The following is a 10,671-nucleotide window of genomic DNA, read 5'->3' on the forward strand; positions in this document are numbered from 1 at the left end:
GAAGGCTGACTACGAAAGCCACCTTAGACCTTTCAGTGGGGAACTGGTCCGACATCATCTCCAAGTGCAATGAACATTGGGAAAGAAAGCCACGGCAAAACTTAGAGTCCCCATCAAATTTATCCGGCAAGGATAGTCGTAGTCCAGAAGTGGCCACTCGCTGCGGAGGAGGTGCAGGAGCTGGCGGAGGAGATGATTGCTGGAGCTGTGGTAGTAACTGTTGTAGCATAACAGTCAGTTGAGACAGCTGTTGGCCTTGTTGCGCTATCTGTTGTGACTGCTGGGCGACCACCGTGGTGAGGTCAGCGACAACTGGCAGAGGAACTTCAGCGGGATCCATGGCCGGATCTACAGTCACGATGCCGGCTGGCAGGTAGTGGATCCTCTGTGCCAGAGAGGGATTGGCGTGGACCGTGCTAGTGGATCGGTTCTAAGTCACTACTGGTTTTCACCAGAGCCCGCCGCAAAGCGGGATGGTCTTGCTGCGGCGGTAGTGACCAGGTCGTATCCACTAGCAACGGCTCTACCTCTCTGGCTGCTGAAGATAGGCGCGGTACAAGGGAGTAGACAGAAGCAAGGTCGGACGTAGCAGAAGGTCGGGGCAGGCAGCAAGGATCGTAGTCAGGGGCAACGGCAGGAGGTCTGGAACACAGGCTAGGAACACACTAGGAAACGCTTTCACTGGCACGATGGCAACAAGATCCGGCGAGGGAGTGAAGGGGAAGTGAGATGATATAGGGAAGTGCACAGGTGATAACACTAATTGGAACCACTGCGCCAATCAGCGGCGCAGTGGCCCTTTAAATCGCAAAGACCCGGCGCGCGCGCGCCCTAGGGAGCGGGGCCGCGCGCGCCGGGACAGGACAGACGGAGAGCGAGTCAGGTACGGGAGCCGGGGTGCGCATCGCGAGCGGGCGCTACCCGCATCGCGAATCGCATCCCGGCTGGAGGCGGTATCGCAGCGCCCCGGGTCAGTGGAACTGACCGGAGCGCTGCAGTGAGAAGAGTGTAGCGAGCGCTCCGGGGAGGAGCGGGGACCCGGAGCGCTCGGCGTAACAGTGTGTGTGTGCGCGTATATATATATATATATATATATATATATATATATATTTCTCCGCCGAAATCACTTTTAAACCCATTTCCACCTTTTTTTCCCTTCTCTTCCTCTTACTTTTTTTTCACGTTTTTTTACGTTTTTCTCCTTTTCGCCTCTTTTCTGGGCGTATTATTCTTCTTTTTCTTCTTTTTTTTCGTCTAATGCATACCCCATCAGTGCAGCAATGCTTATTCAATACCGCCAGCAGATGGAGACACTGGGGGATAATTTTCTAAGGATTTATACTGATTTTTCCTGTCTGAATTTGTCGCACAGAAAGTTGCAGGCCAAATATGTGTGACATTTCTGCGACTTTAGCTTCTAGAGCATTTTTACAACATTATACATAGGTGCTGAATACATAAAAAGCGACTGTTCAGCGACAGACAAGTCGCATCGGCTGAAAGTAGGCCAGAATGTCAGTCCATGTTGGAGCAGGTTTAGATACAGTCTAAAGTATAGATCTCAAAGTCTGTGCACAGAATTTAGCAAGGGCCTCGCACCTTCTGATGCATCAGGTAGGTGCACAATAGCATAGCCTAACCCTCTGTACTTTGGTCTATATTGATGCGGGACATAGACAGCCAGCTGATGACCAATCCATTAGTGCAATGGATGGCTGGAAGCATTTGTCTTTGCCTTTGCAATACCACAGAAGCAATGCATGGTCAATGTACAGCAATGACACACCTGTGTGAACAGCCAGGAGACCCCCCCCCCCCCCCCATGTTATGTTACATAGTTACATAGTTAGTACGGTCGAAAAAAGACATATGTCCATCAAGTTCAACCAGGGAATTAAGGGGTAGGGGTGTGGCGCGATATTGGGGAAGGGATGAGATTTTATATTTCTTCATAAGCATTAATCTTATTTTGTCAATTAGGAACATTCAGCACCCACCCGCTATCAAGGCAGCTGCCTATCATGTCATGCCCTACCTGCACAGGTGTGCTGGCTACTCAAATGATCCAATTAAGGAGGCCATTTAGTCAGCAGCAGCAGAAGTCCTGTGCCTGGACACTCCAACAGCGGCCAGACACAAGCAGAAGCAGAAGCAGCAGAAGCAGCAGCAGCACCACCTTTTGTTTTTTGGCTGCAGCAGCAGCAAGGCCCACAGGGCTGGCTAGCTGGCTAGCCAGCAAGCAGGTAGCAATGAAAGTAGGAATCTTTCTTTTTAACCCTGTAAGGGGGTGGTGCACTGTACCCGAAGATACTGCCATATCGGGTCAATGCATAGGGCGACGGAAGCAAGCTTCGAAATCGGCCCCCGTTCTCAAAAATCCATTTAATATATGGTCCCCAGATAGGGGACGTATCAGATATTAAACTGATAAGAACAGATTTTTTTTTTTTTTTTTTTTTATCTAAAGCCGAGGAACGTGCTTTCGATTCACCCAAAGTGCAAGAAAAAGTGCAAACGTGTTACACAAAAAAAAACGTGCACAAAGGATGCGGTCTATCGCAAGCCCTTCTCCGATAGGAGAGAGGCCCCCCAACAAACCTTACCCTTCGCCTCCGGACCAAAAGGTACCTGCGAGGTTCCAGGTTCGATGTCCCTTTTCGCCGAAGCTACTAGGGGACCACAAATGCTCCCGGCATCCCCCTTGGCGTCAGCCAAGGTATCTGCCCGCAGAGCCGATTACGGTAGGTACCCTGCCAAAGCAGGAGTACCCGGGGTGTTTGCAGGGAGGTGTGGAACCTAATGGCCACACACACCTCCCCTAGACCGCCAGGAGGGACACCCAGAAGGGCTACCGCATCCTGACAAATCCTGTGAACACACAACACGCAAAAAGTGACACAGTGAGACAAAAAAGAAATAAATAAGTGAATGTGTGCAGATATACTGCCCGGACATTCGGCCGGATCTATAAAAATTTCTCTGATCCTAGCCAGAAGGCCGGGAATCAAGAGGTGAGTGCCACAAGGTGAAGAGATTATGGTGCCCGTGCGTCAACTCAGTGAGTCTATTCTCCCAGTGAGTTTCGGCACCTCGGGGTCACCACTCCCCGAGGCACAAAAGTACCTCGGCTCTAGACCCTCTCAGCCTCATGGCGAGACCCGGAGGGAACAGGTCACATCGGGGCAGCCGTCGAGCTGATTCCTCAGAACCAGCCCCGGAAAGCCCTGGTACACCTGCATCCTCCATGCAGCACCCATCCCCACCAGCATGAAAACTGATAAGAACAGATACTACACTTGATCTTAGCCAAAAGGCCGAGAAGCGATAACCGTGAAAGGGGCGGGCCCAACAAGGTGCCCTTCATGGGCACTATCACTGCTTGCTGTCAGGGAGGCTGCCAGACAATTTTCCATGCACACTCTGGGCTGGGGGGCAGTCAACCACCAGTACACACAGCAGAACCTAAACCCATACCATTATTGCTAAGCAGCAAGACAGGGGCCCATTGCACTCCCACGGGGCCTTTTTAAATGCAATCCATAACCCGGATTTGCCAGGAACCCTTCTTACTCCTCCTACTTGCATGTGACACTGGGCTTAGGATCTGCATAGGAAACACACACACAAGCACACACCTACCTTTGTTGCCTGCAGATGCCTCCTTGGCTGTCCCCAAACGGTATCAAACCAACACCCACGGGAAGCTGTAAGCATAGAGGACATGCCTGCACCCCATTGGACTTACCTGTGTGGGTTAAACCCGGGTTATTTGACAACCTATGGCGGTGATGGTTCTGCTCAGGCAGAGCAGTGCTGATGCTCCTCATAAAGCTGTCGCTGCTGTGAAGGTTCTAGGTGACATCACAAATCCCTATGGTTACATACACAACAAAGCTGGGTTGTTGTTGTTTACACTCTGCAAGGCCTGTGGAAGTGAGTGACATCATAGCACTGTAGTTCTGAGGGTTCTAGATGGATGCAACAATCTCCTGTTGCTTCTATGAAGGCCATAATAGACGACATCACCAAACAGCTCCATAGTCACATACACAGCAAAGGAGAGATGTTGTTTACACCTAGTGATGTCAGTGGTATTGAGTGACATCACAGCACAGTGCTAAGGCTCCTGGGCCTGGACACAGCAGCGGCTGCAATATCTCAACGGAGAATACGTTTATATATATGTGTGTGTGTGCGCGTATATATATATATATATATATATATATATATATATATATATATATATATTTCTCCGCCGAAATCACTTTTAAACCCATTTCCACCTTTTTTTCACTTCTCTTCCTCTTACTTTTTTTTCACGTTTTTTTACGTTTTTCTCCTTTTCGCCTCTTTTCTGGGCGTATTATTCTTCTTTTTCTTCTTTTTTTTCGTCTAATGCATACCCCATCAGTGCAGCAATGCTTATTCAATACCGCCAGCAGATGGAGACACTGGGGGATAATTTTCTAAGGATTTATACTGATTTTTCCTGTCTGAATTTGTCACACAGAAAGTTGCAGGCCAAATATGTGTGACATTTCTGCGACTTTAGCTTCTAGAGCATTTTTACAACATTATACATAGGTGCTGAATACATAAAAAGCGACTGTTCAGCGACAGACAAGTCGCATCGGCTGAAAGTAGGCCAGAATGTCAGTCCATGTTGGAGCAGGTTTAGATACAGTCTAAAGTATAGATCTCAAAGTCTGTGCACAGAATTTAGCAAGGGCCTCGCACCTTCTGATGCATCAGGTAGGTGCACAATAGCATAGCCTAACCCTCTGTACTTTGGTCTATATTGATGCGGGACATAGACAGCCAGCTGATGACCAATCCATTAGTGCAATGGATGGCTGGAAGCATTTGTCTTTGCCTTTGCAATACCACAGAAGCAATGCATGGTCAATGTACAGCAATGACACACCTGTGTGAACAGCCAGGAGACCCCCCCCCCCCCCCATGTTATGTTACATAGTTACATAGTTAGTACGGTCGAAAAAAGACATATGTCCATCAAGTTCAACCAGGGAATTAAGGGGTAGGGGTGTGGCGCGATATTGGGGAAGGGATGAGATTTTATATTTCTTCATAAGCATTAATCTTATTTTGTCAATTAGGAACATTCAGCACCCACCCGCTATCAAGGCAGCTGCCTATCATGTCATGCCCTACCTGCACAGGTGTGCTGGCTACTCAAATGATCCAATTAAGGAGGCCATTTAGTCAGCAGCAGCAGAAGTCCTGTGCCTGGACGCTCCAACAGCGGCCAGACACAAGCAGAAGCAGAAGCAGCAGAAGCAGCAGAAGCAGCAGCAGCACCACCTTTTGTTTTTTGGCTGCAGCAGCAGCAAGGCCCACAGGGCTGGCTAGCTGGCTAGCCAGCAAGCAGGTAGCAATGAAAGTAGGAATCTTTCTTTTTAACCCTGTAAGGGGGTGGTGCACTGTACCCGAAGATACTGCCATATCGGGTCAATGCATAGGGCGACGGAAGCAAGCTTCGAAATCGGCCCCCGTTCTCAAAAATCCATTTAATATATGGTCCCCAGATAGGGGACGTATCAGATATTAAACTGATAAGAACAGATACTACACTTGATCTTAGCCAAAAGGCCGAGAAGCGATAACCGTGAAAGGGGCGGGCCCAACAAGGTGCCCTTCATGGGCACTATCACTGCTTGCTGTCAGGGAGGCTGCCAGACAATTTTCCATGCACACTCTGGGCTGGGGGGCAGTCAACCACCAGTACACACAGCAGAACCTAAACCCATACCATTATTGCTAAGCAGCAAGACAGGGGCCCATTGCACTCCCACGGGGCCTTTTTAAATGCAATCCATAACCCGGATTTGCCAGGAACCCTTCTTACTCCTCCTACTTGCATGTGACACTGGGCTTAGGATCTGCATAGGAAACACACACACAAGCACACACCTACCTTTGTTGCCTGCAGATGCCTCCTTGGCTGTCCCCAAACGGTATCAAACCAACACCCACGGAAAGCTGTAAGCATAGAGGACATGCCTGCACCCCATTGGACTTACCTGTGTGGGTTAAACCCGGGTTATTTGACAACCTATGGCGGTGATGGTTCTGCTCAGGCAGAGCAGTGCTGATGCTCCTCATAAAGCTGTCGCTGCTGTGAAGGTTCTAGGTGACATCACAAATCCCTATGGTTACATACACAACAAAGCTGGGTTGTTGTTGTTTACACTCTGCAAGGCCTGTGGAAGTGAGTGACATCATAGCACTGTAGTTCTGAGGGTTCTAGATGGATGCAACAATCTCCTGTTGCTTCTATGAAGGCCATAATAGACGACATCACCAAACAGCTCCATAGTCACATACACAGCAAAGGAGAGATGTTGTTTACACCTAGTGATGTCAGTGGTATTGAGTGACATCACAGCACAGTGCTAAGGCTCCTGGGCCTGGACACAGCAGCGGCTGCAATATCTCAACGGAGAATACGTTTATATATATGTGTGTGTGTGCGCGTATATATATATATATATATATATATATATATATATATATATATATATATATTTCTCCGCCGAAATCACTTTTAAACCCATTTCCACCTTTTTTTCCCTTCTCTTCCTCTTACTTTTTTTTCACGTTTTTTTACGTTTTTCTCCTTTTCGCCTCTTTTCTGGGCGTATTATTCTTCTTTTTCTTCTTTTTTTTCGTCTAATGCATACCCCATCAGTGCAGCAATGCTTATTCAATACCGCCAGCAGATGGAGACACTGGGGGATAATTTTCTAAGGATTTATACTGATTTTTCCTGTCTGAATTTGTCGCACAGAAAGTTGCAGGCCAAATATGTGTGACATTTCTGCGACTTTAGCTTCTAGAGCATTTTTACAACATTATACATAGGTGCTGAATACATAAAAAGCGACTGTTCAGCGACAGACAAGTCGCATCGGCTGAAAGTAGGCCAGAATGTCAGTCCATGTTGGAGCAGGTTTAGATACAGTCTAAAGTATAGATCTCAAAGTCTGTGCACAGAATTTAGCAAGGGCCTCGCACCTTCTGATGCATCAGGTAGGTGCACAATAGCATAGCCTAACCCTCTGTACTTTGGTCTATATTGATGCGGGACATAGACAGCCAGCTGATGACCAATCCATTAGTGCAATGGATGGCTGGAAGCATTTGTCTTTGCCTTTGCAATACCACAGAAGCAATGCATGGTCAATGTACAGCAATGACACACCTGTGTGAACAGCCAGGAGACCCCCCCCCCCCATGTTATGTTACATAGTTACATAGTTAGTACGGTCGAAAAAAGACATATGTCCATCAAGTTCAACCAGGGAATTAAGGGGTAGGGGTGTGGCGCGATATTGGGGAAGGGATGAGATTTTATATTTCTTCATAAGCATTAATCTTATTTTGTCAATTAGGAACATTCAGCACCCACCCGCTATCAAGGCAGCTGCCTATCATGTCATGCCCTACCTGCACAGGTGTGCTGGCTACTCAAATGATCCAATTAAGGAGGCCATTTAGTCAGCAGCAGCAGAAGTCCTGTGCCTGGACGCTCCAACAGCGGCCAGACACAAGCAGAAGCAGAAGCAGCAGAAGCAGCAGCAGCACCACCTTTTGTTTTTTGGCTGCAGCAGCAGCAAGGCCCACAGGGCTGGCTAGCTGGCTAGCCAGCAAGCAGGTAGCAATGAAAGTAGGAATCTTTCTTTTTAACCCTGTAAGGGGGTGGTGCACTGTACCCGAAGATACTGCCATATCGGGTCAATGCATAGGGCGACGGAAGCAAGCTTCGAAATCGGCCCCCGTTCTCAAAAATCCATTTAATATATGGTCCCCAGATAGGGGACGTATCAGATATTAAACTGATAAGAACAGATACTACACTTGATCTTAGCCAAAAGGCCGAGAAGCGATAACCGTGAAAGGGGCGGGCCCAACAAGGTGCCCTTCATGGGCACTATCACTGCTTGCTGTCAGGGAGGCTGCCAGACAATTTTCCATGCACACTCTGGGCTGGGGGGCAGTCAACCACCAGTACACACAGCAGAACCTAAACCCATACCATTATTGCTAAGCAGCAAGACAGGGGCCCATTGCACTCCCACGGGGCCTTTTTAAATGCAATCCATAACCCGGATTTGCCAGGAACCCTTCTTACTCCTCCTACTTGCATGTGACACTGGGCTTAGGATCTGCATAGGAAACACACACACAAGCACACACCTACCTTTGTTGCCTGCAGATGCCTCCTTGGCTGTCCCCAAACGGTATCAAACCAACACCCACGGAAAGCTGTAAGCATAGAGGACATGCCTGCACCCCATTGGACTTACCTGTGTGGGTTAAACCCGGGTTATTTGACAACCTATGGCGGTGATGGTTCTGCTCAGGCAGAGCAGTGCTGATGCTCCTCATAAAGCTGTCGCTGCTGTGAAGGTTCTAGGTGACATCACAAATCCCTATGGTTACATACACAACAAAGCTGGGTTGTTGTTGTTTACACTCTGCAAGGCCTGTGGAAGTGAGTGACATCATAGCACTGTAGTTCTGAGGGTTCTAGATGGATGCAACAATCTCCTGTTGCTTCTATGAAGGCCATAATAGACGACATCACCAAACAGCTCCATAGTCACATACACAGCAAAGGAGAGATGTTGTTTACACCTAGTGATGTCAGTGGTATTGAGTGACATCACAGCACAGTGCTAAGGCTCCTGGGCCTGGACACAGCAGCGGCTGCAATATCTCAACGGAGAATACGTTTATATATATGTGTGTGTGTGCGCGTATATATATATATATATATATATATATATATATATATATATATATATATTTCTCCGCCGAAATCACTTTTAAACCCATTTCCACCTTTTTTTCCCTTCTCTTCCTCTTACTTTTTTTTCACGTTTTTTTACGTTTTTCTCCTTTTCGCCTCTTTTCTGGGCGTATTATTCTTCTTTTTCTTCTTTTTTTTCGTCTAATGCATACCCCATCAGTGCAGCAATGCTTATTCAATACCGCCAGCAGATGGAGACACTGGGGGATAATTTTCTAAGGATTTATACTGATTTTTCCTGTCTGAATTTGTCGCACAGAAAGTTGCAGGCCAAATATGTGTGACATTTCTGCGACTTTAGCTTCTAGAGCATTTTTACAACATTATACATAGGTGCTGAATACATAAAAAGCGACTGTTCAGCGACAGACAAGTCGCATCGGCTGAAAGTAGGCCAGAATGTCAGTCCATGTTGGAGCAGGTTTAGATCCAGTCTAAAGTATAGATCTCAAAGTCTGTGCACAGAATTTAGCAAGGGCCTCGCACCTTCTGATGCATCAGGTAGGTGCACAATAGCATAGCCTAACCCTCTGTACTTTGGTCTATATTGATGCGGGACATAGACAGCCAGCTGATGACCAATCCATTAGTGCAATGGATGGCTGGAAGCATTTGTCTTTGCCTTTGCAATACCACAGAAGCAATGCATGGTCAATGTACAGCAATGACACACCTGTGTGAACAGCCAGGAGACCCCCCCCCCCCCCCATGTTATGTTACATAGTTACATAGTTAGTACGGTCGAAAAAAGACATATGTCCATCAAGTTCAACCAGGGAATTAAGGGGTAGGGGTGTGGCGCGATATTGGGGAAGGGATGAGATTTTATATTTCTTCATAAGCATTAATCTTATTTTGTCAATTAGGAACATTCAGCACCCACCCGCTATCAAGGCAGCTGCCTATCATGTCATGCCCTACCTGCACAGGTGTGCTGGCTACTCAAATGATCCAATTAAGGAGGCCATTTAGTCAGCAGCAGCAGAAGTCCTGTGCCTGGACGCTCCAACAGCGGCCAGACACAAGCAGAAGCAGAAGCAGCAGAAGCAGCAGCAGCACCACCTTTTGTTTTTTGGCTGCAGCAGCAGCAAGGCCCACAGGGCTGGCTAGCTGGCTAGCCAGCAAGCAGGTAGCAATGAAAGTAGGAATCTTTCTTTTTAACCCTGTAAGGGGGTGGTGCACTGTACCCGAAGATACTGCCATATCGGGTCAATGCATAGGGCGACGGAAGCAAGCTTCGAAATCGGCCCCCGTTCTCAAAAATCCATTTAATATATGGTCCCCAGATAGGGGACGTATCAGATATTAAACTGATAAGAACAGATTTTTTACTTTTAGATATAATATTCTTAGACTAAAAGACCTTACGCAGTCCAGATTATACTTAGTCTGCTAAAAGCATATTCCACAGATGTAGATTCCAAAGACTTTTAGCCACTTTGTGACCTAATCTTTTTTTATCCAATAAATAGAAAACATACATCTCACTAAGAGCTAGGCGAACACAATCTTTAGAGGTAATAGTGTCTCTTTTAAAAAGAAGAATATTCCTCGTCTTCCATAGTGCAATTTTAATACAATTTATACTAATCCACAAAACCCGAGACTTTTCCACAGATAAAACATTATAAAATCCATATAAAATAACTTCATGATTTAAAAAATTAAGATCAGAAATGAATTTTAGTAAGGGTCCTATCAAATGCCATATCTCTTGGGCGTAAAAACAGTTCCAAAAAAGGTGTAAAACTGTTTCCTCACTAGGACACCCCATTCTTGGGCACTTTGCACTACGACACAATCCTCTTCTGTGTTGGAATTCTCTGGTAGGCAAACAT

The 10,671-nt window shown here is 46.9% G+C and overlaps 3 non-coding genes and 2 pseudogenes across 3 annotated transcripts; all 5 read right to left on the reverse strand.

The window, feature by feature from the left end:
• Positions 1-2,285: 2,285 nt before the first annotated feature.
• LOC130314913 (U2 spliceosomal RNA) lies at positions 2,286-2,472 on the reverse strand. The gene has a single exon (XR_008862521.1). It is a non-coding gene; the product is annotated as a U2 spliceosomal RNA (small nuclear RNA).
• Positions 2,473-3,166: 694 nt separating this feature from the next.
• Positions 3,167-3,326, reverse strand: LOC130314933 (U2 spliceosomal RNA; annotated as a pseudogene).
• A 2,105-nt stretch (positions 3,327-5,431) lies between these two features.
• On the reverse strand, positions 5,432-5,622 carry LOC130314824 (U2 spliceosomal RNA). The gene has a single exon (XR_008862444.1). It is a non-coding gene; the product is annotated as a U2 spliceosomal RNA (small nuclear RNA).
• A 2,095-nt stretch (positions 5,623-7,717) lies between these two features.
• On the reverse strand, positions 7,718-7,908 carry LOC130314825 (U2 spliceosomal RNA). Its single transcript, XR_008862445.1, has one exon. It is a non-coding gene; the product is annotated as a U2 spliceosomal RNA (small nuclear RNA).
• Positions 7,909-10,004: 2,096 nt separating this feature from the next.
• LOC130314900 (U2 spliceosomal RNA) lies at positions 10,005-10,180 on the reverse strand (annotated as a pseudogene).
• Between the last annotated feature and the right edge of the window lie 491 nt (positions 10,181-10,671).

The sequence above is a fragment of the Hyla sarda genome, unplaced genomic scaffold, assembly GCF_029499605.1.
Source record: "Hyla sarda isolate aHylSar1 unplaced genomic scaffold, aHylSar1.hap1 scaffold_185, whole genome shotgun sequence".
Lineage (NCBI taxonomy): Eukaryota > Metazoa > Chordata > Amphibia > Anura > Hylidae > Hyla > Hyla sarda.